This window comes from Eumetopias jubatus, unplaced genomic scaffold (genome assembly GCF_037043125.1).
Source record: "Eumetopias jubatus isolate StellerSeaLion01/CBP00866 unplaced genomic scaffold, mEumJub1_p1.0 scaffold_32, whole genome shotgun sequence".
Lineage (NCBI taxonomy): Eukaryota > Metazoa > Chordata > Mammalia > Carnivora > Otariidae > Eumetopias > Eumetopias jubatus.
In genome coordinates this window covers 1,280,604-1,308,550 of record NW_028274838.1, presented here as the reverse complement: position 1 = coordinate 1,308,550, position 27,947 = coordinate 1,280,604, and positions in this window count along the sequence as shown.

The following is a 27,947-nucleotide window of genomic DNA, read 5'->3' as shown; positions in this document are numbered from 1 at the left end:
ACACACACACACAGGTGGTTGGGAACCTGTGAGTATGTCATCACAAGCACACATCTGGGAAACGTCAGCACTGCCAGATACTGGTCAGATCTTTCTTCACTCATCACTGGCTGCACTTGTTCCCCTCACTTGACCTTGATTACGTAAACAGTTTGATATTGTCTCTGACCCTACACGGGACTCATCTAGACATCAGCAGCCGACGTGCCTCGAACGGAACCCTTCTTACGCATTGTTTCTAGTTCTTTCTGAGTTTCATCCTCCATTCTCCTAATGTCTTCCATTGTCAGATCATTCCACTTGTCAATCCAACAAAAAAGCTGGCGATGAAGTTTGTAAATATCCTTTTCCCTTGCTTCTGAATGAAGTTTTCTACTTTGCTTTGCAGTCCCCACCACTTGAATTTGATGGTCACCAGCTTGTAGGCACACATCTGAGGACAGTCAGAGTTGTTTGCCAGCTCCTTCTTCCAGTTGGGTACCAAAGGGCCTCTCTTGGTCTTGACTGACTGGAATAATGCTGGGTCTTCATCAGCTTTGTAGTCTGCTGGTTCAACTTGACTTCGATCTGCAATATCTATGCGGACAATTTCAACAGTTTTCCATGTGTTCGGATCTAAACCGTGTACATTTTCTAATGTTCCCAAGTCTGGTTTGTGCCATGTTTCAATTTTAATGAAGAAATCATCTTTCATATATACATTCGTTACAACTGAGGCATAATGGTTTGTTCTACTGTAGGGGTATGCGTTCCAGGCTTTCTCGTGAAACACCAAGGAGCCCTCTGGAGCAATCATCCTGACGAATGCAGGAACTTTGCTCCTGAACAGAACATGGCAAAACCACACGGAATTCCTTAATCAGCACCATCTTCCTGGAACCCCCTCACAGCTGCCGCCGCTATCACCGCCACCGCCGCCACTACCGCCCCTCACGGCGCCTCTATACACAGGTTTTTGATCTTGAGAGTCACCATCCTTACTCCGCATTGGTCAAGGGTCAACCTGTATCTCTATTTACAGAGGACATGTTCCTAAAGATAGAAAAACCTCAAATCATCCACACACAAAAATATTAGAGTCCATAGACTCATTCCGTAAAGTTGCAGGGTACCATATATACAAAATCAGTTGTGTTCCTATGCACTAGCAATGAACAATCTGAGAAGGAAATTTAGAAAGCAATTCCATTTACAATGGCACACAACACAGTAAATGTGTCAGGTGTAAATTCATTCAAGGAGAGCAAGACTTGTTCACTGAAAAGCATAAGAAGCAATGGTTCTACGAGAGATGAAAGACCAAATGGGGGGAAAAAAACAACTGTATGCATGCATTGGAAGATTTAATATAGTTCATATGGCAATACTACGCAAATAGATCTACAGAGTCAATACAATTCTATCAAAAATTTTTCTTCTGCATTTTCTAAATTCTGTCAATACCTTGTAGTATATTTCCTTTCAGACGTTGTAGTTTTCATCTCTTAAAGATAGAGAGGGTGTTGTTTATATTTTCTATTTCTCGGTTTAACATTTACAACTGATGGAAAACTTATACTAAAAGCTTTCATATCCTTCTCTGGCGGTTCTCACATGTGTCAGCTCTGGATTATTTTCCGATGACGGATCTGGCTCCTGATTAGGGGTCATTTTGCCTGGGAGAGCTCCAGGCTCTACTGCTTTCAAATGATTGCCCCCTGACTTGCTGGCCTTTCCTCCCATGGAGGCCCTGAGCAGGACCTCACTGCAAGCCACACCAGGGACCCTGCACAGCTCTGGTTAGGTGACTTTCCTCAGACCAGCTGGTTTGTCCCACATCACCTTTCCCTTTTATTCCCCAGGAATCCCAATTTGGCTGGTAAAATACCTGGCGCTTTCTATTTTTTAGGTTAAGCAGGCAGTGTGTCTCTTTGCCTGTTCCAGCTCCTAGAGGCCCCTCCTCCATGCTCAGCCCCAGCCCCAGCCCCAGCAGGCAGAGTCCTCCTCACACAGCCTCCTTCTGACCTCTTCTCTGCCTCTTTGTGTTTTAAGACCCCCTTGTCATTGCAGGGCGCCGCCTGGATAATCCAGGATCATCTCCCCATCTCAAGGTCCTTAACATAAGCACCTGTGCAGGGTCCCTTTTGCTGCAGGATGGAACATGTGCACAGGTTCCTGGCATTAGCCTGGGCAGCTCCTAGGGAGGGGGCATTATTCTACCCAGCAGCACACTATTGATCTCAGGTGACAACTAAAGTTGGACGCCCCCTCTCCACCCTCCAATCTTTTCTAATTTAAACATTCCGGGAAAAGTAAACCACTACCTCAAGGCGCAAGCAAGACAAGGCAAATCAGAACCCTAGGGCGCTCCATCCATGACCATACAATTGCCCAAATCTCTTCAAAGTAGTCTGTTTAGTTTTCCAGACCTGGCTATTTTCCCTCCAAAGGCCGACCTGACTGCAGAAATCGCCTCCAGGGGGAAGCGCCAAGTGGTGGAGGGAGGGCAGGCGGTGGCAGAGTGGGGAGCCTGGGACCCCACTAACCCCCTGCTGAGAACTGTGAGCCTGGTCTAAGGGAGCAGAAGCAGTGGTCCCCTTTGGCCCTGCCCTCAACAGCGGGATCCTTGGGCGCCTCCCCGCGCGGCCACGAGGGGGCGCGCCGCCCTCTCCTAGGAGCCCGCCTGGGGAAGAAGCAGGCCCTGGGATGTGTTCAGCGTGTGAGGTGTTGTGCGCTGGTGTCAGCCCGAGGGCCCAGGGGTTGCGGACTTTTGGTCCTCCCCTCCCCCCCGCAGTGTCCAGGCCTGGGGGAGGCTGTGGGGACTGGTTTGAACTGTACAGGTGCAGCCATGGCACTCGGTGTCCTCCAACCAGGGTCCGAAGAGAAAGAGAGAGAGAGCTAGAGAGAGCAAGAGACAGCGTTGTATCTGCTCTTCGCGGGCTGTTGGAAAGTCCTCCCTCATGTTTCTCTCTGGCTGGCACAGCCTTCCCTGGGCTGGGTCGGGGGGGGGGGTTGTGTAGGGTTTGGGGGGCCATAGCTGCAGGGAGAGGAAGAGGAGTGGTAACCAATTCAGGAGACAGAGGAGACTGGGCAGGTGAGGAAGGAAGCCAGGGAGAAGAGGGGAAGGGCAGAGGGGGAAGGGGGACTGGAGGAGGGGAAGGAGGAACACCAGTACTGAAATCCAAGTTGGGAGGGGAGCTGGGGGGCAGGGAGACGGGGTGGGGTTGGGGACTGAGGCGAAGCCCTTGACGTCACGGACGGGGCGTGTCTGATGCAAACCAGGCAACATAAGTACTTCTTATGAGATCACCCATGTGTGTTCCCACTTCTTTTTGCTTTAAAAAATGAAGAGAATTTGATTTCTCTTTCTTTAGGCATATTTGCAAGTTATCCAAAAACAGAGTATCTCTGCAAATTTTCTGTGCTGCCTATTCTCTGCCACAGTTTGCTCAGGAAATGAGTCTGATGATTGGCTTCCACTTGACATAATGTGGGCATGGACAGTGGGAAGGAAAACCCTTCCAGCATAAACAGACCCTGTTTGCTGATGGGATTGGAAAGATGCCCCAACTCAGTGGCATCAAGACATTTAAACTTTATTTTTGTTTTTTAAACTAGGGTTTGAATTAAAAGTGAAGTGAATGCAAGAAATCCATTAAGCCAGATTAGTACTGAACTCCAGTCAGGACCATCACTTTGGTCATTAGGTCTGGCTGTGGGTAGCATGAAAAGTGAAATAAAGTCTGGTTACTCCTTCTTCCACCCACATTAATCTTAAATGACCTGATAAGACTAAAAACAATCCTTTCAGTGGTGGTAGAAGCAGACCTAAGGTGAAAGATTTAAGACAAGAACCATCACAAGGATGTCTTGACTAGGTAGAGCCAAAAGCCCTGGATGTCTTTGTTGTGAGGGTTGAAAGGAACTATCCTTAGAAACCCACACTAGAGGTGGTATGGCTCACCAGAGAGGACCACGGGGGAGGGTCACTGGGACCACAGCAACAGAGGCAATGCAGTGACTGTTGGGCTAATTAATAACGATGACCATGAAAGGTCATGAGGAAAGAACTGAAGAAGTGAGGAAACTAATATCTAAGCGCCCCGCAACATGTGATGCTTAATTCAGAGAGCAATGTCCAAGCCTACAAGCGATAGATTTTACATTAAATGAAGTGCAATTGCAATAGGACTCAGTGGGTATTTCACTTTGCCTTGGTCTTAGGTTAAGTAATTAAAATCAGCATCAGGTTCTGCCTGGAAGCTAGGGCAGCTGACAACGGCTAATTGTTACAGCAGCAAAATTAGCAGATGATCAAAGAAAATTTCAGAATTTCTTGCCAGAATGAATACGCATGAAATTCTATCCTCTAGTCTAACAAAATGCATAGAGGATAGAATTAAATTTAGCTAATTAAATTAAGTATGAATTAACCCATAGTTTTGATTTAGTAGGCTGTACGAACATATGGAGCACTTGCCATAAAATGGAAGAAGGTATGTGCCATGAGGACCCTGTTGGCTGCTCCAGTCCCGCCATTAAGTGCCTCGCTCTCCTGATTTTCATTCCTTGTACATATCATTGTCCACTCTGCTTAAAACCCCCCAGAGACAGGAACCTCACCATTCCTGCCCCTGACTTTGAAGTGGAGGTGGGAAATAAATATAATATGTTGAGTAGAAAGACAATGATACGTTGTTAAATTCAAGGAAGACACTGGAAAAGGAGAAACTGATGAGGAGGGGATTGCAGAATGAGTGAGATGAGCCAAGGAAACAGTGTAATGGCAACAGAATGAAGAGCAGGGTGTGACCACACTCACAGCACTGTGGCATGGGAAGGAGCTGAGAAGTGGTAGACCTCGTTTTTTTGGAAGAGTGGCTTTTCCAGCAGGCATTGACTTCCTTTCCTTTGATTCCATTGAGGAGGCGGGGTTCATCCCAAAGAGTTAGGAGTTGTAAAAGCCAGATGTCCTAGAGATTTTGTTGAATGAACTGGACTGCTGCATAGTCTCCTACCTCATCTTAATCCATCAATTCTGCCACCTCTCTCTTAAATTGTTATCTGTTCAGCGTGTAGAGAATAGATATTTAAAATTTTAATAATCAAGGATTACTTAACAAACAACAACATGCACAAGGCTTAAACATTTAGTTCAATGAGTTTTGTCCATTGTACATACTCATGTAATCATCATCCAAAACAAGATGGGGAACACTATATCACCCCATAATACTTCCCTAGTCCTCTTTCCAGCTTGATTCCCTTGAAAAGGCAAGTGCTTTCTGATTTGTCACTATAGTTTTCTTCTTAGATCGCATATCAATGGAATCATATAGAACACATTCTTTTGTATTTTTTTTATAATCTAGTCAAGGGTTATTGTGTTTTAACAATCGTGCACTCCTTTTTATTGACAGGTAGCATTTCATTTTATGAACATACCTGAATTTATTCATCCATTCACCTGTTGATAGACATCTGGATTGTTTCCAGTTCTGGGCTATTATAACGAACATCATTATGAACCTTCTTGTACAAGTCTTTTTGTGGACACATATTTTCATTTTTCTTGGGTAAATTCCTAGGGGTGGAATTGCCGGGTTCTAGAGCAGTTGGTTATTTAACTTTATACAAAACTGCCAAGCAGTTATCTAAAGTATTATTCTACACAGCTACCCAGAAGTGTGTGAGAGTTCCAGCTGTTCCACATCTTCGCCAGCACTGAGCACTGTCAGGACTCTGATTTCAGTCATACCCATGCATGTGAAGTGGTATTTACTTCCAAAGTGATGGTTTTCAATGCCTTTTCACGTGCTCATTAGCCATTTATTTATCCTCTTGTGAAGTGTCTGTTCAAATCTTTTCCCCACTGTTTTAATTGGGTATTTGTCTTTTTATTATTGAGTTGTTGGAGCTATTTAAACACTCTGGATCCAAGTCCTTTGTTAGATAAAAGTGTTGTGAAAATTTTCTCCCTTTCTATGGTTGTGTATTTATTTCCCTAATGGTGTCTTTTAAAAGAGCACATTTTTTTTTTTATGAATCCCATTTAATCTTTATTTTCCTTTTTTGCTTTTTATACATTTTGTTTTGTCTAAAAAATCGTGGCCCACCTGAAGGTTGTGAAAATATTTTGTTTTCTTCTAGAAGGTTTATGGTCTAGCTTCCCAGAATCCATCATGATAATTATCTGGTATGGAACAGTGGGGCGTCAAAAATTCATTCTTCCCCCCCCATACAGGTATACAGTTGCTTCACACTTATTGAACACATTTTTCTTTCCACGTGGATTGACTTGGTGCCTTTCTCAACAATCAATACAGTGGTCTATTTCTGGACCTTTCATTCTGCTCCTTTGATGTGTGTTCTATTCATATAATCTTAATATTTGTTTTCCTTATTATTCAGTTGATCTACTTTCTATTTTTCCTTGTGATATATTCTTTGACACACACATCATTTTGCTGTATTTTGCTTAATTTCCAAATATTTTGAGATTTTTTTTTAGATGTCATTGTTTTATTCACACTATTTTGGTCAGAGGCATGTTCTGTATATTTCGAGTCTTTTGATATTTACAGAGACTTGTTTTTACGACCCATCATTTTACTCTATCTTGGTGAATGTTGAATGTGGATTTGAATACTCAAGTTTATTGGTAGTGTTGGGCAAAGGTTTTACATCCTTATACATTTGTGTTTTAGTTGTTCTAGTAATTACTAAGAGAGAAATGTTAAAATCTCCAACTAAGACTGTGGATTCGTCTGTTTCTCTCATCTCTTTGCCAATTTTTACTTACATTTTCTCAATCTCTTGTTATTTGCATAACATTCAGGACTGTTCTTGAATAATTATGAAATAGCCCTCTTTGTCTCTCGTAATGCTACTTGTCTTAAAGTTTTTTTTCTGATATTAATGTAATTTCTTATGCTTATTTTTTGCCTGACACATCTTTGCCACCCATTTACTTTCAATCTGTATGTCTACATTCAGATCTCTAGTAACAAACATACAGTTGGGTCTTGATTTTTCCCTGCTTAAATTTGACAATCTCTCTCTTCCAATGCAATATTCTGTCTTCTAACTTTTCATGTAGTTGTCAACATAGCTGGATTTAAGCCTACCATTTTATCATTTTTTTTCTATTTGTTTCATGTTTTCTTTGTTGTTCTCCTCCTATTGTTGGGTTAACTGAGTATTTTGATAGTATTCCTCCCCAACCCTTGTTAGTTTTATTTTTGTATTTGTTTTAGTGGTTGCTCTAGATGTCACAACATTCATCTTTAAATCATTACAGACAGTTTCAAATAATATTTTACCTCTTCACAAACCATGTAAATATAACCATATAATATAACCATCTATTCCCCATAACACTCTGTGCTTTTATTGTCATATATTTTACTTCTGCATATGTTACCAACCTTTCAGTACTGTGTTATTTGTGCTTTGAACAGTCAAGAGTCTGGTATCATTTCCCATAACCCTAAACAATGTCTTCTAGCCTACTTTTGGTAGTGCGTATCTGCTGGATATGCAGTATTTCAGCTTTTACCCACAAATATCTTCCATATGTCTTAATTTTTTAAAAAGATTTCATTTGAGAGAGAGAGATAGCAAGAGAGAGCATGAGCAGGGGGAGAGGGAGGGGCGGAGAAAGAGGGAGAAGCAAACTCCCTGCTGAGCAGGGAGCCCAATGCAGGGCTTGATCCCGGGACCCTGGGATCAAGACCCGAGCTGAAGGCAGATGCCTCACTGCCTAAGCCACCCAGGCACCCCTTGTATTTCTTAATTTTGAAATGTGGCCCTCCATAGCTTCTGTTGAGATGTCAACTTCCACTCTTTTCAGTGTTTCACTGTATATATCTTCTCCCCATGGATACTTTTAAGACTTTCTATATTTGATTTCGGCAGTCGGATTATGATGTGCCCGGATATAGTTCTCTTGCTGTTCACACTGCTCAGGATTAGCAGAGATCTTTGGATCTCCAGGTTGATGTCCTTCATCGCTTTTAGTAATTGCCAACTATGATTTCAAAAACTTTTCTATTAGACTGTTTGGTATTCACTCATCTTTCTAGAACATTCTCCTCCAGTTTTAAAAATTGCTTTTTTTTCCACTTTGGGCTTCGGTGTGAATGGTTTATTATATCCTCTCTACACTGATCCTTTCTTCTGCTGTGTTGTCTTTTTAAGCCTGTTGAATCAACAATTAATATCTTGTATGGTGTTTTCCAGTTATTGCATTTCTAACTATTTTAAGGTTTTCGATTTTTTGCAAAAATTTCCTATCTATTCACACATGTTGTCCATTTGATGCTAGATTAAAATTTTTTATTAAGTAACCTCTGTGCCCAAGGTGGGGCTCAAACTCACGACCCCAAAATCAAGAGTCCCACACAACACTACCAACTGAGCTAGCCAGGCACCCCCATTTTAAGCCGGATTTTTGAGCACATTTGTCAGAGCTGTATTAAGGTCCATATCTGCTATGCAATAGTGGGCCATCTATGGCTTTGTTCTAATGACTGCTTTCTTTTGTTAATGGGACACCTTTTCCTCCTTTTTCTAGGTCTCATAGTTTTTAGTTATGCTCCAGCTATTGTACATAAAAGAATAGGAGACACTGAATAAACAGCATCTGTCCCTGAAATATCTTTGTCAGGATGCTGGTGTGTGGGCAGGGTGGTCTAATATGTGGTGGGTCTGGGCTGTGTCTTTGAGAGCATTCATCTCATTAGGGACATTCGCTCAGTTAGGTTTCATTTGCTCTCACCTCTGTCATGGACCTTTAAGAACTGTGACACGGTGGCACATCTATCTTGCTCTCATCATGGTATCATGATGGCTCATCACCATGGTATCGACTGTCTCTTGCGACTTTCTACGTATGTATGCCAGTAGATTTCTATTATCTTCGTTATATTATAGTGACATTGTTATCAATCACAACAGTGTTTTTCATCAATGTTAAGGAATTAAGCTATAACATAAATGCATGGATAGGCTGCATGTCTCCAGGAAAATTGGGATGGGGCTTGGAGCCTGTGGGCTGTGTGGAATATGGTGCTGATTGTTTCTTACTGAACAAGGTAACAATTTATGGCAGGCACTGTTGGATGCCTGTTGGTTTCCGTATCTACTTAAAAATTTACACTCAACAAAAGGAATCCATATCTATCACTCTGCTCTCAACCTGAGTAGTCTGACGCCAGCTGTGAGTCACACGGTAAGATCCAAAAACAATCCAATGAGACTTTAGTGAGCCCAGGCTCTGGAGAAAAGAGGCTGGGGCTTGAATGAGGGCACAGCAAGGGACTGATGGGAGCTCCTGGATTGTGGGGATTAAATAGGAAGCCAGAGCCACATGCAGGTCATATGCATTTCAGGGGTATGGGACAACAGACTGGGAGGGTAATAGAGGTGGCTATAAGAATTAGGCTTTTTGTAAGAGTATCTAAGGGGCAAAATCCATTCAAAAGGCATTTACTGAGCATCTATTCCATTTCAGACTATGGGTTAGAACAAATTAATATTAGATCGTGTTTATGGAACACCAGTGGTTTCCTCAGGAAGTCTGCTAAATGTTGTATGTGCATTATCTCAATGGATCTTCACCACAACCCCACGAGATAGGGGCTGCCCTTATGCCTGCTTTATATACTTAGAGACTTGTACAGGGTAAGTAACTTTCTGGAGTTTACAAAGCTAGTAGCATGCAGCTAGGGTTTGACTCTAGGCCAAATTTAGAATAATTCTAATTTATGAAGAAATGCTATGTAGTAGACCATGCATTTCATGTGAGCAAAGACGGCATTTGTTCCATTTTACCTCTCTGTATCCCATGCCTAATATAATGTCTGGCACACTGTAGACACCCAAAAAACATATGAAGGAAGAATTAATTTATCAATGAATGCTAGGCACCAGGAATACTAGAATGAGTCCTCACACTTCTGTCCACCCCCTGCCCCCTGTATCATAGGGGAGATGGACAAGAATATTACAAGGACCTCAAAGGATGTGAGACAAATCGAGGTATAGTGTGTGTCATTGTCACATTCTGTTCCCTTTGCTGTCTCTCCCATGAGACTCAAGTTCCTGATGGTGGGTCTGCATTTATTCATTTTTTATTCTCATCGGACACAGAGCCGGAAGCTCAATAGATGGCTGAGGATAAGTGTCAAATGGAAGAAACAGGTGGTGATGTCTGAACAGAGTTTGTTTTAGGATAATTTGGGACAGGATTTTGCGTGCTGGTAAAGAGGAAGAGTTTTTGCCTTCACTGAGGACTTGGATGTTGCTGAGATTACAAGCGATAAAGACCATACAGTCTTAGGGAGACTAAGTAAGCCCAAGAGAAGACAAGAAGGGGGATGGGGGGAGGAGGAGAGAAGAGGAGGAAGGAGAGGAGAAGAGGGAGGACGAAGATGAAGGGATGGAGGCAGAGAGAGCAGCTTGTTATCCAAACCCCTAAACCAGCCATGTCTGAATACCAACCCCTCGGGCTTCCCAGTTATAAGTTCATGAATTCCCTACTTTGATTTTTCTAGTTTCAGTCTGGTTCCCATTTAACAACTGAAAGAATTCTGACTAAAACTGATAAGCTTCTGTTCAGTGACTGTGTTAACCTATTTTTTGCATCTGTTTAAAGCAACAGTTGGCAAACTGAAACCAATGTGCCAAATTGGATCACCGTTTTTGTCCAGCCCAGGAGCTAAGAGTAAGAATGGTTACTGCATTTTGAAATGGTTGAAAAGTAAAAAGGATACTTCATGATGTGAAAATTGTATGAAATTCAGATTTCAGCGTCCTAAATAACGTTCTATTGGAAGACAACCATGCCCATCCTTTTCTATATTGTCTGTGGCTACTTTATGCTCCAATGAGGCAGAGTTGAGAAGTTTGACACCACATGGTCCACCAAGCATAAAATATTTACTGTCTGGCCCTTTACAGAAATGTTGGCTGACCCTGGTCTAGAGCACCTAAGGCAGAAAACATTGACAAATAGGGGTCACTAAGGATATGACCTGCACTGGGGGATGAGAGGGGACAGAAGGACCTATGGTTATTCCAGGATGGCCCCTCTAAACCCTCCGGATTAACCTCAAAGTTTCTCTTTCCCTCATCTTCTTTTGCTCCTTCTCATTTTGATGCCAGTGTGTTCCAGGATCTTTTGGACATTTATGACTGAAAAGAGCGCATGACAAAATCCATGTGACCCTAGGCTATCACCCCACCTCCTTGATCTCCAGTCACCTCATTAGTGAAGTGGGTTATTTCATAAATCGTATTTCACGGGTTGATTCTGATGATTTGATGAAATCAGGGTACATGCACGGTCTACAGAAATGGTCACAAATGCTTTCTTCACTCCTATAGTGAGAAATGCATGAAATACACTTTGGAAAAGCACGGAGACACACAGCTGAAGGAAAGTAAATTTTAATGTTGTAATAATGACCACATGTTCAGGTAGGCACCAAATGACTCTGTATTCATTATATCCCTCCAACTTGGATTAAGTAATTTTACACTGAAAGCTTAATCAAGTCCCTTTGAAAAATTCAGAATAGCACATACATATCAACAGTGAAAAGTAAGGCTGCCCTGGCTCCTCCTTACACGTTCTTCCCAAAGGCAGGCATGGTCATCATTTTATCAACTTCCAAAGGGCCTCTGCACAACACCAGTGAATGTACGTGGTGTGCGTGAGCCTATACCCAGTCCCTTTTGCCCACATCCCCCATACTGATGTGAATGTACCATTAACACTCTGCTCTGTACCTGGCTATGTTTACTTTAAAAACACATATTTTCACATTCACCAGAGATGTGTTCAAGAATATTTAAAGCAGCACTATTTGTAATAGCAAAAAATTGGAAAGAACCCAGATATCCATCAGCAGGAGAATGAGTAAATAAATTGTGGTGTATTTATACAACGGAATATGTTCCATTAATGAGCATCCACAAACCACAGCTCTAAGTAACGATGTGGACAAATCTGATAGACATTCCCCTGATGGAAAGAATCCAGACATGAAAGGGTAGATGGTTCCAGCACTAACCTCTGATGTCACAAGTTAGGATGGTCGTCCCCCTGGGTGTGAGGGAGACAGAGAGAGCAGGAAGGGGCTCTAGGGGATTGCAGTGTTCTAACACTCGATGTGGGTGTTGGGTAACCGTGTGTGTGCACTTTGAGAAAATTCATCATCACTTATGGTTTTGTGCACATTTCTGTAAGTATGATTTTCTTAAATGAAATTCATACCAGAAATTTTAAAAAGCACATTATCTTAGAAATTGAATTCAGACCACATGGGTTTACTTCCTTCTCTTTCCTAGCTGTGGAGACCTGTACTGTACTTCCCTCTCGCCACTGCCCCTCTGATGCACAGTGAGGTGGTTTCCGGCTATTTGCTGCTGGATGCTATTTTCCAAGACATTTTCTAATCACCCTTCCAAACGGAAGCAGGCTGTCGTGAGCACAGAATCAATTCTGCCCTGGAGATACCAAGAGGCAGGATGCCCTGTTTCAGACTACTGCACAGGTGGGTAGGGCCCTGACCCATCCTGAAGCCGCACAGGCATCCTGTGGGCAAACACCGCCCGCACAGTTGCATTGCTGCTAATGGGTATTCCCAAAGCAGGGTGCTGTTATTTGCCTTTTCTCCTTGTCATGAATGCCCAAGTGTTCTGAATATTAATGAAACCATTCACAGCCTCCTTTGCAGGCTTAAAATATTCAGCATCAAACATACTGTTTTGTTCCCATTTCAACCAAGTTTAATTTCCTTAACCAGCTTTGTTTTTGTAAAGCAAAATTAATGTATAATTTCAGTGTTTAAATCTCAATTCTCAGCAATTCACAACAGATTGCAAGTGACTATGATTTGTCCGTTAACACCTAATGGGTTGAAATAATTTATTGCGCAAACATTTCCAGGAAAACGACGCCGCTTGAGCAAAAGCAAATCAGGAAATGTTACTTGTTTATCTAATAAACTACCCTACGGTGAGTGAGTACATTAGCATTGCACAAACTTTGTGACTTATTCATCATCAGTATTTATTATTAAAACTTTATCTGTTTCAACTTAGTGAATGGCTGCCCTGGGATACACTGCTTGCGGCAACAAGAAAATAAAGTTTATGCAATTTGCATAATATAAATATATTATATTTATATTATATTATATATAAATACTAAATATTTAAATACTAAATATATAAAAATCTAATCTGCTCAGGATGCACAGGTGCTGTAAATCACCTCGATCCCGTGGTTTGGCTGGGAGATATTAGGGGTGATGAAGAGGCACTTGTTGCTTTTGTAGGCAAAGAGGATAGAGACCTGGGAGCACAGGCTCAGGAGGGGCGTCTGAGACAAGGTGCTCAAGCTGCTCCTACTTCTTTTTTACTCTTTATAGGGGCATCTCTGTGTCATACAAATTGGATCCTGCAGGCTTAGATTCTCTCTCATGATGAGGTCTTTGCATATGAAGAAAAGATATGAAACACACCTCAGGATCTTTGCACATGCTGTGCTCTCTCTTTCGGTGGTGCTTCCTTCACATCACCTGCTTGTCCCTAGTTACAGCTTACTCATTGTTTTGGCCTCAGTGTAAATTTCCATATCCTTCCTGACCCCCACCTCCCTGTCTAGCTTGGTCTCCCACCATGCACTCTCATGATGCCTTGCACTTCTCCTTCCAGCCCTACTTATTCAAATGTCTTTCTTCTCCTCCGGACTCTGGGCCAGAGGAGGGGAGGAATGTGTCTGTGTTGGACAGTGCCCGGTCCAAGGCATGGCAGATAGTAAAAGCTGAATTACATTTTTGTTGAAAAGTGAACAAATGAATACCTATAGTCATCCATTTAAAGAAATGTCTATATAATCAACAATCATATGCTATATTACTTTTCAAATTAGACAAATTAAAAAGTGAATTACAACCCCTAGTGTTGGCGAGAATTTAGGGACATGAGAACTCTCAAACACTTAGGAAAATGATTCCACAGAATGAAGCAAAGTCTTCAAATGATTATTTTATTTTTTGGCTTGGGGAATACATTCATGGGAATTTATGCTAAAACAGTAATTTGGGAATATGTGAACACATTTGGTTCCAAAGATATTCATCACAGTGTTGTTTAAATTGTGCAAAATTGTTAGCCCCTTAAATGGTCAACAACAGAGGATTAGCTGAGAGAGCTACAATTTACATAAATGATGGGATACTATGAAGGTGCTAAAACATTAATTTAGAAATGTTTTCATGACATGGGAAGAGGTTTACGATCTACTCCGGAGGGAATCAAGCAAATACAAAGCCTTATGTAACCATGATTCTATTTTTGTAATAACATTCATGTACAGAAATGACAAGAATCATGCATGTTAAAATGTTAAAGAAATTATTACCTGTGGTGTGGTAAGATTTTGCTTTTAATGTAACCTTTCCTCAAAATCGAAAGCAAAATGAAATGAACCTATGCACTAAGTCACTGGTTTAAGCCATGCAGAGAGGAATTAATTTAAGTGAATATAAAAAAATAGTCATTTGGCTGTATATCTTAGTGGGATGTACGTTAAGGACAAAAAGAACATCAAATAAAATGTATTTCCTTTTTAGTAATTATATTGTTAATTATTATATTGGTATTTCTATTTGGAAGCTAGTTAAGTAAATTATATGAAGACACGAGGAATTATGTTTATGTCATCAGTAAATAAGATACTCAGCTTAACAGAACAAGTGAAAAATAGAAAAGAATTTAAATAAAAACCAGCAACCCTAAATTTGAATTGGAAATATCAGTATAGTCTCCCGATGCATGTTCCCTCTTTTTAAAAGATTTTATTTATTTGAGACAGAGACAGGGATAGAGATAGCCATTTGAGAGAGAGACAGAGAGCACGAGCAAGGAGGAGGCAAAGAAGCAGGCTCCCTGCTTAGCAGGGAGCCTAACGCAGGACTCGATCCCAGGACCCTGGAATCATAACCTGAGCCGAAGGCAGAAGGTTAACCAACGGAGCCAGCCAGGTGCCCCTGATGCATCTTCTCTTAAAACACACATTTCCTACCTCTGTCCACTGAACAATCCCAGAAACCAGGAGCAGTCTAGCAATACGGGTGCTCCTAGCATCTGTACTGTGATCACTAAACAAGATTTTCTACTGAAACAAGCCAGAGCTCCATAGAGAAATGGCTGATTCCAGAACTGGGGCAGGAAATGTACAAGAAGGTACTGGATCATCTTATCTTTCCAAAGGAAATGAGAAAAAAAAGGCTCCTGGGTCATGTCAGAGGGCTTGATGGCCTGCTTAAAGAGACTCCCTAGCCAGAGAGGGCTCAACAGTGGATTGAAAGACATCAGCTCTGTTAAAACCATGCACAGAAGATGTAACAACAGCAACTGGTTTCTTCTGAAGAATGGAGGGGAACCCACTCACTATTCTGAAAACCAGCAAATAAAGGGAAAGAATCCAGCATTTTCCTGCCTTTATTTTATACTGTACCTCAGAGTAACCAAATGGTTTACTTGAGATTTCTCTTTAAATGGAAGTATTCCCACTCAATAATGATGACAGGATGACAGAATCAGAGTGTCCCAATTTTTCACCCTCCAATGCAATCACCGAACCATGCAGTCACCCGCAATGACTACTGGCATCACAAAAAGAGAAACTACCAGACATCTTACACCTCTTGATGGAAATAGATGACACCACTTGTGGAGTTTTCTAGCCAAAATACTGAACCTATAGAGATACACATTATATGGCACCACAGGGATGTGATTAGCAATATTTAAAATATAGGAAACTCTGACATCATCAACTAAGAAATAGCAAAGAAATTAAAGAGATGATTGAGAACCTATAGACAAAGAGATTTAAGAGGTATTAGCTAACAGCAAGGGATGGGTTTGTTTGGATCCTAATTTGAGAATAAGAATAAGGCAAGGTACAAAGAAAGAAAAAGAGGCCATCTGGGAAATTTTAATACTCACTGGATATTTAAAGATATTAAGAAGTTATTGTTACGTGTTATATGTAATGATGGTATTGTGACTATTTTTAAAAATGTTTATCTTTTGGAGATATATGCTAAATTATTTCTGGAAAGAATAAGCTCACTGGAACGCATAACAGATGCAGGCTCTTCTGCATGTTCACTAATTTTTTTTAGGTCCTTGGGATCTTTTCATTTTGAAGACTCAACATGAGACTTATATCTTTTTTTTTTTTAAGATCTTATTTATTTATTTGACAGAGAGAGCGAGCGAGAGCAAGAGCAGGAACACAAGTAGGAGGGGTGGGAGAGGGAGAAGCAGGCTTCCCGCTGAGCAGGGATGCTGGGCTCCATCCCAGCCAAAGGCAGACGCCTTCGAATGAGCCACCCAGGTGCCCCAGACTTATTTTTTTAATGTTCAGAAATGGTCTATTATTTTACTGATCCTTGCCACATCTTCATTTATTCCGGTTCTGAATTCTGTAATTCCCTTGGGTATATAAGGTAACCTAGCCTGAGTCTGTTTCTCTTTTCTTCTCTAAATTCATCATTCCAGGATAATTTTATTACTTTGGATTAAGTGACGTTGATCCAAAGCAACTCTATCTGATATGGGATATGCCAGCAACTAGATTGTACATCAGCTACGTAATTCTGTAATGGAAAAGACTCTTCAAACATGAAAAAGAAAAGTTATATTTTATGCTATAGAGAAGCAGCCTGAGCAAGGAGCTTCAGAATCACTAGGAATAATATTAAGCATTTGAATCCATTACACAAAGGCAGCAAATAATTCTATTTTCTTGGGTCAACTACTAATTGTGCTGTAATGCTCTCAACACTTACATCTGTCATTGTTGGGAAATACTAATGGAATGCTTTAGAACAGGAATTTGAGAGAACTGTTGGTTAATGAAGACACAACTCCCCATGTGTACCTAAATGTATGAGATAGGACCAGGCTAATTTTAGAGTAAAGATGGTGGTTTCAGAACACTACAGATAAATACCTCCACAGTGTCTATAACTGTAAGACAGATAAATTGAATTTGTTAAAAAGGATTGCACTGAAACAGCCCAAACCATATTCCTGATCTAATTAACTTGTTTACAAAGCTTAATTGATTTATTTTCCCTAAAAGGTCTTTCTGTGAACTTCCCTACAGATACTGTTGTTCTTAAAAGTCTTCCAGGTAGCTGTTACTGAAATCCAGTCCAAAAAATAGGTTCATTTTTCCTTTTAAAAGGGAATATATTTCCTCAGTGAATGGAATAAGCAGAGGCCAGCTTCTTAGGCAGGGCTGACCAGATGCACAGGGATGTCTTCAGGAATCTGTTCCTCTAGTCTCTTGGCTCTGCTGTTTTCTGTGTCAACTTCATTCCCTGGCAGACTCTTTCTACCCTAGTGGCACAGGAGGTCACCAGTAGCTTCAGCCACATCTTACCCAACTGAAAAGGCCCTAACTTTTTGTTTGCCTTACTTCTGTCACATTTGTATCCCTAAATACATCACTTAGCCAGGAGCATGTTGTCCCTTTGTCAAGTTTGGGTCCTCCATATAGCTCTGGAATCATATTATGGGTTCAACCCATAAACAGTGGAGGGTGGTTCTTTGATGGAACCTCATACCTTGCTACTTAGAAAGGGGAAATGCACGCCAGGCAGGCAAATGCCACATTGGACATCTATTGCAGAAGGTGAAGTCATTTTATATATACAAATCACTACAGGGTATTGATGTGGGAAACAAAGGGAGAGGAAAAATTATTAAATTTCCTTACTACTTACAGGTCACTGACAAGTCCTTGAAATAGGCAGAGTGACATTCCTCTAGGGACTTAACTGCCTGGATATTAACACTTTGCTAAGGGCAAAAGGCAACCTTGGCCTGACCCCCAGGATCCTGTAAGTCTTCTTTAACATGTAAAAATTCCTTGAGAAATTTCCTTTTATCTCTAAACCCCCCAAGATATGTGTTGGCAATCACTCCCCAAGCATATACACATCTGAAGGTTCTCAAACAAAGGTTTTTTTTAGATGGGAATAAATGACCTTTTCCCAACAATAGCTAGCTCCCTCAAGGTCCTGGAAACCATGCTTCCAAAATTCCTTAGAGACTTAAGGAGACTCTAAGTCTCCTTAGAGACCTAAGGAAAGACTAACCCGCTCCCAACTTCAAAGTATATACTGGGCCCCTCCTCATGACCCCAGGGCCGCTCTTCCTGCCCACGGGTCCTGTCCCCATGCTTTAGTAACACCACCTTTTTGCACCAAAGACGTCTCAAGAATTCTTTCTTAGCTGTTGGCTTTGAATCCTCATGTCTTTTCCAACATTAATATGGCCTAACCTGGTCACTTGCAGGTTAAGGGAATGGTAGCAGGCCTGACTTTGGAAGCTTATGGAAGCTTTGCTGCTCTGTATTTAGAGGTAAGAGGAGGAGGGGTTTGATGAGAGCACAGGTGCCAAACTCTTGATCTGGTTTGTTTCTTCCTTGGAGGATGCAAAGGCAGTCTGTCAGATGTGCCTTTTCTGGCAGATCTTTAGTTTTTCTAAAGGCTTATAAAAAAGAAGCTTTTTGTTCTTTGAGATTTTAGCAATGTTAAAGCAAATCCCCACTAGATATCTTCCCTGAGGGGGAGCATTTGACAATTGCTTATTCATTCTTGCTTTGGCACTGTCAAAGGCTACCTGATGGAATGACTTACTGGAGAACATGAAAAATGCTGCACTATGACTTTCTACTTGGTCAAACAATGCCTGTGACACATCCATAAAGATATGGTCAGCCACCTGGGAAAGGTGGTATCTAAGTGATGTTTGAAGATAAGATGTTCAGTGAAGTGTCCTACAGGTGGGTAGTTTTAAGTCTAGTAAAACTTTAGCTCACATGTATTGAGTACTGACTATATGCTAAATGATTTGCTATGCATTGGGGATACAAATAGAAATATTATGAACGTGCACTGGTGCGATACAATGATTTATAATTATAAATATATATTTGGTTTTTCAGGCCCAGAGTTCCTAAAACCCTTGGAATTTCCTAAGTGTCTTTTGTTATGTTAATGAGATAGCTTTTGCACCTAAGAAGGGAGGGGCTGGCTGCCAGGGGAACCAACATTGTGATTCAAGGGTTGGAATGTTCAGTCCCACCCTTTAATCTCAGGAGAGGGGAGAGAGTGGAAGTCGAATCAATCACCATTGGCCAGAGAGTTAACTAATCAGGCCTATGTAATGAAGCCTCCATAAAAACCCAAAGGACAGGCTTGGAGTTCTTTTGGTTGGTGAACACGTGGAGCTGGGGAGAGTGGTGTGCTCATTGACAGCATGGAAGCTCCATGCCCCTTCCCATATACCTCACCCTATGCAGCTCATCAGTCTGGCTGTTCATGCATATCCTCTAATATCTTTGGCAATAAACAAGTTATTTATTTTAAAGATTTTATTTGACAGAGAGAGACACAGTGAGAGAGGGAAGACAAGCAGGGGGAGTGGGGAGAGTGGGAGAGGGAGAAGCAGACTTCCAGCAGAGCAGGGAGCCCGATGCGGGGCTCGATCCCAGGACCCTGGGATCATGACCTGAGCTGAAGGCAGGCGCTTAACAACTGAGCCACCCAGGTGCCCCTAAACCGGTCATTTAGTAAGTAAAATGTTTCTGAGCTCTGTGAGCTGCTATAGCAAATCATTTGAGCACAAGGAGGGTGTTGTTGGAACCTCCAGTTTGTAGTCCACCCAGGTTGGTCAAGTTTAACAACTTGGGCTTGTGACTGGCATCTGAAGTGGAGGAGGGAAGGGTGTCACACAGGACTGAGCCCTTCACATGGGGAATATGATGCTGTCTCCCAGTAGACACTGCCAGAATTGAGTTCAATGATAGGACACCACCCAGCTGGTGTCCTGGAGAATTGCTTAGGGGTGTTTTAGGGGGAAACCCCCCAACACAGACACTGGTTATTGGTCTCAGAATTGGGGTACAAATATATGGCTCCTGGTGTTAATAGATTCGGCCTGCTTATAACAGGTGACTCATCAGAATAAGTCAAAGGGGAACTTTTCGTGTTTAAACAGAGTTTTATTCCTAGATCTACTGATAGAGTGAAAAGGTTAAAAATATTTGATTTTAAGACTTTTGTCCTAAAGCACCTTAGTTCGAGAAGCACAGGTATAAATCTCTGAAAAGGGTAGTTTATTTCGTCTGATGTTATGTAGCATCAGGATAGTCTTTAATTGATGGCTTTTTTTTTAAAGATGTTATTTATTTGACAGAGAGAGACACAGCAAGAAAGGGAACACAAGCAGGGGGAGTGGGGTGAGTGGGAGAGGGAGAAGCAGGCTTCCCACGGAGCAGGGAGCCCGATGCGGGGCTCAGTCCCAGGACCCCAGGATCATGACCTGAGCCGAAGGCAGATGCTTAACGACTGAGCCACTCAGGCGCCCCCTTGATGGCTGTTTCTTTCTGTTTGACTAGAGACCAAGGTTTGCTGATGCTTCTGAATATCTAAAATGATTTCCATTTGGTATTTGGCTTGCTTATGTACAGAAATACATTATTTAATTGGGTTGAGAAAGACCAGACCATGGTGGTTCAAAAACCCTGGGGATGTGGCTTATGTTTGTTAGCACCCAGCTATCTCGGGTTCTTATACGCCAAGCTCACTGTCAACCTTCGACATAGAAGTCAGCAGGAAAATATTTACGTGAGTGTCAAGACCATTGTCTTTTTTTTCTTCAAATGTTTTATTGTCATGTTAATCACCATACATTACATCATTAGCTTTTGATGTAGTGTTCCATGATTGTTTGTGCGTAACACCCAGTGCTCCACGCAGAACGTGCCCTCTTTAATACCCATCACCAGGTTAACCCATCCCCCCACACCCCTCCCCTCTAGAACCCTCAGTTTGTTTTTCAAAGTCCATCGTCTCTCATGGATCGTCTCCCCCTCCAATTTACCCCCCTTCATTCTTCCCCTCCTGCTATCCTTTTTTTTTCTTAACATATATTGCATTATTTGTTTCAGAGGTACAGATCTGTGATTCAACAGTCTTGCACAATTCATAGCGCTCACCATGGCACATACCTTCCCCAATGTCTATCACCCAGCCACCCCATCCCTCCCACCCCATCCCCACTCCAGCAACCCTCAGTTTGTTTCCTGAGATTAAGAATTCCTCATATCAGTGAGGTCATATGATACATGTCTTTCTCTGACTGACTTATTTCACTCAGCATAATACCCTCCAGTTCCATCCACGTCGTTGCAAATGACAAGATCTCATTCCTTTTGATGGCTGCATAATATTCCATTGTATGTCTTCTTTATCCATTCATCTGTCGACGGACATCTTGGCTCTTTCCACAGTTTGGCTATTGTGGACATTGCTGCTATAAACATTGGGGTGCACGTACCCCTTCGGATCCCTACATTTGTATCTTTGTGGTAAATACCCAGTAGTGCAATTGCTGGATCGTAGGGTAGCTCTATTTTCAACTGTTTGAGGAACCTCCATACTCTTATCCAGTGTGGCTGCACCAGCTTGCATTCCCACCAACAGGGTAGGAGGCTTCCCCTTTCTCCACATCCCCGCCAACATCTGTCGTATCCTGACTTGTTAATTTTAGCCATTCTGACTGGTGTGAGGTGGTATCTCATTGAGGTTTTGATTTGGATTTCCCTGATGCTGAGCGATGTGGAGCACTTTTTCATGTGTCTGTTGACCATTTGGATGTCTTCTTTGGATAAATGGTAAAGACCATTGTCTTAACATCTATGCCTGGTGCAGGGAAATCACGCATGTAATGGATCAGAAGACCTGTGCCAATTTAAAATTCTTTAGAAATGCCATTCTAATAAGCATTCTAACTACTGTGGATGATAAATTAATGTAAACATGGTCTTCCTTCTTTTTATTTACTTCCTTAAATCTCAGTGGGAGATTTTAGAATTGGTCCCTGTTGCTATCACATCAGGTACACAGATTTCTTTTATGTGTGGGGTGGAGGTGGGGATCTGATGCAGGGGCATTTAAGCCCTGTTTGACTAATGCAGATTTCCAAATTTGTGTTTACCAAAACTAAGACAAACTGCACTCCAGGAAGAAAGTTTTCAAGCAAATGGTTTCAGGACTAATCATTGGTTGCATCAGTACCACAGGACAACTCTGTGATCAAGGAAGTCTGGAGTCTTATCCAGTTCTCGAGGCTCCCAAAATATTGAAAAATAAAGGAACCTTGATTCAATATTATAAAAATTGGAATATATTTTAAATATTTGCATTGAACAATGCTTTTTTTTCAAAGCAACGTGCAATGACTATACATGACCTTCCTTGATGATGCATCTAGCAATTACTGGCTGGACATTTGTGAATGTGAGGCTGATACCATGAGAAGCAGAAGCACAGAGAGAGAGCTGGGTGCTTGAGTCCCTAATTGAATCACTGAGTCACACCTCCCCAGAAATCTGGTAGATGCCATGCTGCCGACTCTATATAGTTGAGCCAAACGATTCCTTTATTTTCTAAGTCAGGGCAAGCTGGGTGTTGGCTTGCAGCTGAAATTCTCCTCACTGATACAGACCTGGTCCACCTACTGCCCCTACCTTTCCTACTCAGCTCACACACAATACTAAGACTATCTTTATTTAATTGAGAAATTAATTATAGCTGGAGGTCTGTTGTATAGTATGTGGTTGTTTTGTTCTCTGTAACTGTAAACACATTTGACAAGTCCTCTTACTGACTTGACTAAAGGGATGGATTGCTGATATGACATAATTCTAGCTATTAACTGTCAATCCTTTCATCTTTAAATAGGCTGTCTTCTCTCTTCTTTACATTGATTTGACAATTTATACAGCTTGAAATGTTTCCACATGCATTATTTCACCTGATCATAAAGCCTTGCTTAGGGCGTATAGAAGAGGCATTTCCTGCTTTTTCAGAGAAGGAAGCTGAGACAAGAACCTGCCCTGGGCCAGTGTGTGAATAAGGTCCCAGGCTTCCCAGGAAGGCTGTATGCCCTCTATGGTTCCTCATTGGTTGACCAATCCAATTAGTATCCATGCATAAGTAAAAGAACACAGGGACTCAGGCCAATCTACAGAAGGACATTTATGAGGCTGCGCAACAGAAATCCAGAGGCAAATGGGATCTGGGCATGGACATCAGGAGCTTTTATCTGCATTTCTCTGGGCTCCCTTCCCTTCTGGGTATAGGCTTCATCCTCGACTGGACAGTGGCATGGCTATAGCTTCCTAGGCATCACACACAGACACAACAATGTCTGAAAAAAGAGGGACCGTTTCTTCCCCCTTTTCTTGGGGGTTTAGGGATTATTTTATATATATTATTTTATATTATTTATTATTTATATTGTGGTATTATTGTAGTGTATTTTTAAAAAATTTTTATGTTAATCACCATATATTACATCATTAGATTTTAATGTAGTGTTCCATGATTCATTGTTTGTGTATAACACCCAGTGCTCCATACAGAACGTGCCCTCTTTAATACTCATCACCAGGCTGACCCATCGCCCCACTCCCTCCCCTCTAGAACCCTCAGTTTGTTTTTCAGAGTCCATCATCTCCCATGGTTCATCTCCCCCTACGATTTCCCACCCTTCATTCTTCCCCTCCTGCTTTTTTTTCCTTAACATATATTGTATTATTTGTTTCAGAGGTACAGATCTGTGATTCAACAGTCTTGAACAATTCACAGTGCTCACGATAGCACATACCCTCCCCAATGTCTATCACCCAGCCACCCCATCCCTCCCACCCCCCACCACTCCAGCAACCCTCAGTTTGTTTCCTGAGATTAAGAATTCCTCATATCAGTGAGGTCATATGATACATGTCTTTCTCTGATTGACTTATTTCACTCAGCATAACACCCTCCAGTTCCATCCATGTGGTTGCAAATGGCAAGATCTCATTCTTTTGATGGCTGCATAATATTCCATTGTGTATATATACCACTTGTCCTTTATCCATTCATCTGTCAATGGACATCTTGTCTCTTTCCACAGTTTGGCTATTGTGGACATTGCTGCTATAAACATTGGGGTGCATGTACCCCTTCGGATCCCTACATTAGTATCTTTGGGGTAAATACCCAATAGTGCAATTGCTGGATCGTATGGTAGCTCTATTTTCAACTGTTTGAGGAAACTCCATACTGTTTTCCAGAGTGGTTGCACCAGCTTGCATTCCCACCAACAGTGTAGGAGGGATCCCCCTTGTCTGCATCCTCACCAACATCTGTCGTTTCCTGACTTGTTAATTTTAGCCATTCTGACTGGTGTGAGGTGGTATCTCATTGAGGTTTTGTTTTGGATTTCCCTGATGCCGAGCGATGTTGAGCACTTTTTCATGTGTCTGTTGGCCATTTGGATGTCTTCTTTGGAAAAATGTCTGCTCATATCTTCTGCCCATTTCTTGATTGGATTATTTGTTCTTTGGGTGTTGAGTTTGATAAGTTCTTTATAGATTTTGGATACTAGCCCTTTATCTGATACGTCATTTGCAAATATCTTCTCCCATACCGTCGGTTGTCTTTTAGTTTTGTTGACTGTTTCTTTTGCTGTGCAAAAGCTTTTTATCTGGATGAAATCCCAATAGTCCTTTTTTGCCCTTGCTTCCCTTGCCTTTGGCGATGTTTCTAGGAAGAATTTGCTGCGGCTGAGGTCGAAGAGGTTGCTGCCTGTGTTCTCCTTTAGGATTTTGATGGACTCATGTCTCACATTGAGGTCTTTCAACCATTTGGAGTCTATTTTTGCATGTGGTGTAAGGAAATGGTCCAGTTTCATTCTTCTGCATGTGGCTGTCCAATTCTCCCAACACCATTTGTTGAAGAGACTTTTTTTCCATTGGACATTCTTTCCTGCTTTGTCAAAGATTAGTAGACCATGTAATTGAGGGTCCATTTCTGGGCTCTCTATTCTGCTCCGTTGATCTATGTGTCTGTTTTTGTGCCAGTACCATACTGTCTTGATGATGACAGCTTTGTAATAGAGCTGGAAGTCTGGAATTGTGATGCTGCCAGCTTTGCTTTTCTTTTTCAACATTCCTCTGACTATTCGGGCTCTCTTCTGGTTCCATACAAATTTTAGGATTATTTGTTCCACTTCTTTGAACAAAGTGGATGGTGTTTTGATGGGGATTGCACTGAATATGTAGATTGCTCTAGGTAGCATTGACACCTTCCCAATATTTGTCCTTCTACTCCATGAGCATGGAACGTTTTTCCATTTCTGTCTTCCTCAATTTCTTTCGTGAGTCTTTTATAGTTTTCTGAGTACAGATCCTTTGCCTCTTTGGTTAGATTTATTCCTAGGTATCTTATGGTTTGGGTGCAATTTTAAATGGGATCGACTCCTTCATTTCTCTCTCTTCAGTCTTGTTGGTGGTGTATAGGAATGCCACTGATTTCTGTACATTGATCTTATATCCTGCCACTTTACTGAATCCTGAATGAGTTCTAGCAGTTTTGGGGTGGTCTTTTGGATTTTCCACATAAAATATCATATCATCTACAACGAGTGAGAGTTTGACTTCTTCTTGGCCGATTTGGATGCCTTTGATTTCTTCTTGTTGTCTGATTGCGGTGGCTAGGACTTCTAATACTATGTTGAATAGCACTGGTGAGAGTGGACATCCCTGCCGCGTTCCTGACCTTAGGGGCAAAGTTCTTAGCCTTTCCCCATTGAGAATGATATTCACTGTAGGTTGTTCATAGATGGCTTCTAGGATATTGAGGTAGGTACCCTCTATCCCTATACTCTGAAGCCTTTTGATCAAGAAAGGATGCTGTACTTTGTCAAATGCCTTTTCTGCATCTATTGAGAGGATCATATGGTTCCTGTTCTTTCTTTTGTTAATGTATTGTAGCACGTTGATTGATTTGCGGATGTTGAACCAACCTTGCAGCCCAGGGATATATCCCACTTGGTCATGGTGAATGATCCTTTTAATGTAGTGTTGGATCGTATTGGCTAGTATTTTGGTGAGAATTTTTGCGTCCATGTTCATCAAGGATATTAGTCTAATTGTCCTTTTTGATGGGGTCTTTTTCTGGTTTGGGGATCAAGGTAATGGTGGCCTTATAAAACGAGTTTGGAAGTTTTCCTTCCATTTCTATTTTTTGGAACAGTTTCAGGAGAATAAATATTAATTTCTCATTAAATGTTTGGTAGAATTCCCCTGGGAAGCCACCTGGCCCTGGGCTTTTGTTTGTTGGGAGATTTTTGATGACTGCTTCAATTTCCTTAGTTGTTATAGGTCTGTTCAAGTTTTCTACTCCTTCCTGGTTCCATTTTGGTAGTTGATACATCTCTAGAAATGCATCCATTTCTTCCAGGTTATCTAATTTGCTGGTACAGAGTTGCTCATAATATGTTATTATAATTGTATTTCTTTGGCGTTAGTTGTGATCGCTCCTCTTTCGTTCATGATTTTGTTGATTTGGGTCATTTCTCTTTTCTTTTGGATAAGTCTGGCCAGGGGTTTATCAATCTTGTTCATTCTTTCAAAGAACCAGCTCCTAGTTCCGTTGATGTGTTCTACTGTTCTTTTGATCTCTATTTCATTGATTTCGGCTCTGATCTTTATTATTTCTCTTCTCCTGTTGGGTTTAGGCTTTATTTGCTGTTTTTTTTTCTCTAGCTCCTTTAGGTGTAGGGTTAGGTTGTGTATTTGAGACCTTTTTGTTTCTTGAGAAAGGCTTGTATTGCTCTATACTTTCCTCTCAGGACTGCCTTAGCTGCATCCCAAAGATTTTGAAAAGTTGTGTTTTCATTTTCTTTTGTTTCCATGAATTTTTTTAATTCTTCTTTAATTTCCTGGTTGACCCATTCATTCTTTAGTAGGATGCTCTTTAGCCTCCATGTATTTCAATTCTTTCCGACTTTCCTCGTGTGATGGAGTTCTAGTTTCAAAGCACTGTGGTCTGAAAATATGCAGGGAATAATCCCAATCTTTTGGTACTGGTGGAGACCTGATTTGTGACCTAGGATGTGATCAAGCCTGGAGAATGTTCCATGGGCACTAGAGAAGAATGTGTATTCCGTTGCTTTGGGATGGAATGTTCTGAATATGTCTGTGAAGTCCATTTGGTCCAGTGTGTCATTTAAAGTCTTTATTTCCTTGTTCATCTTTTGCTTAGATGATCTGTCCATTTCAGTTAGGGGGGTGTTAACGTCCCCCACTATTATTGTATTGTTGTCAATGTGTTTCTTTGCTTTTGTTATTAATTGCCTTATATAATTGGCTGCTCCATGTTAGTGGCATAGATATTTACAACTGTTAGATCTTCTTGTTGGATAGACCCTTTAAGTAGGATACAGTGTCCTTCCTTGTCTCTTATTACAGTCTTTGGTTTAAAATCTAATTTCTCTGATATAAAGATTGCCACCCCAGCTTTCGTTTGGTGTCCATTAGCATGGTAAATGTTTTTCCACTCCCTTTCAATTTGGGGGTGTCTTTGGGTCTAAAATGAGTCTCTTGCAGACAGCGTATCGACAGGTCTTGTTTTTTAATCTAATCTGATAGCCTGTGTCTTTTGATTGGAGCATTTACCCATTTACATTCAGGGTAACTACTGAAAGTTATGAACTTAGTGCCACTATATTGCCTGTAAGTTGACTGTTAGCTGTATATTGTCTATGATCCTTTCTGGTCCATGCTGGTTTTAGGTGCTCTCTTTGCTTAGAGGACCCCTTTCAATATTTCTTGTAGGGTTGGTTTTGTGTTTGCAAATTCCTTTAGTTTTTGTTTGTCCTGGAAGCTTTTTATCTCTCCTTCTATTTTCAATGACAGACTAGATGGATATAGTATCCTTGGCTGCATATTTTTCTTGTTTAGTGCTCTGAATATATCATGCCAGTCCTTTGTGGCCTGCCACGTCTCTGTGGATAGGTCTGTTGCCAATTTAATG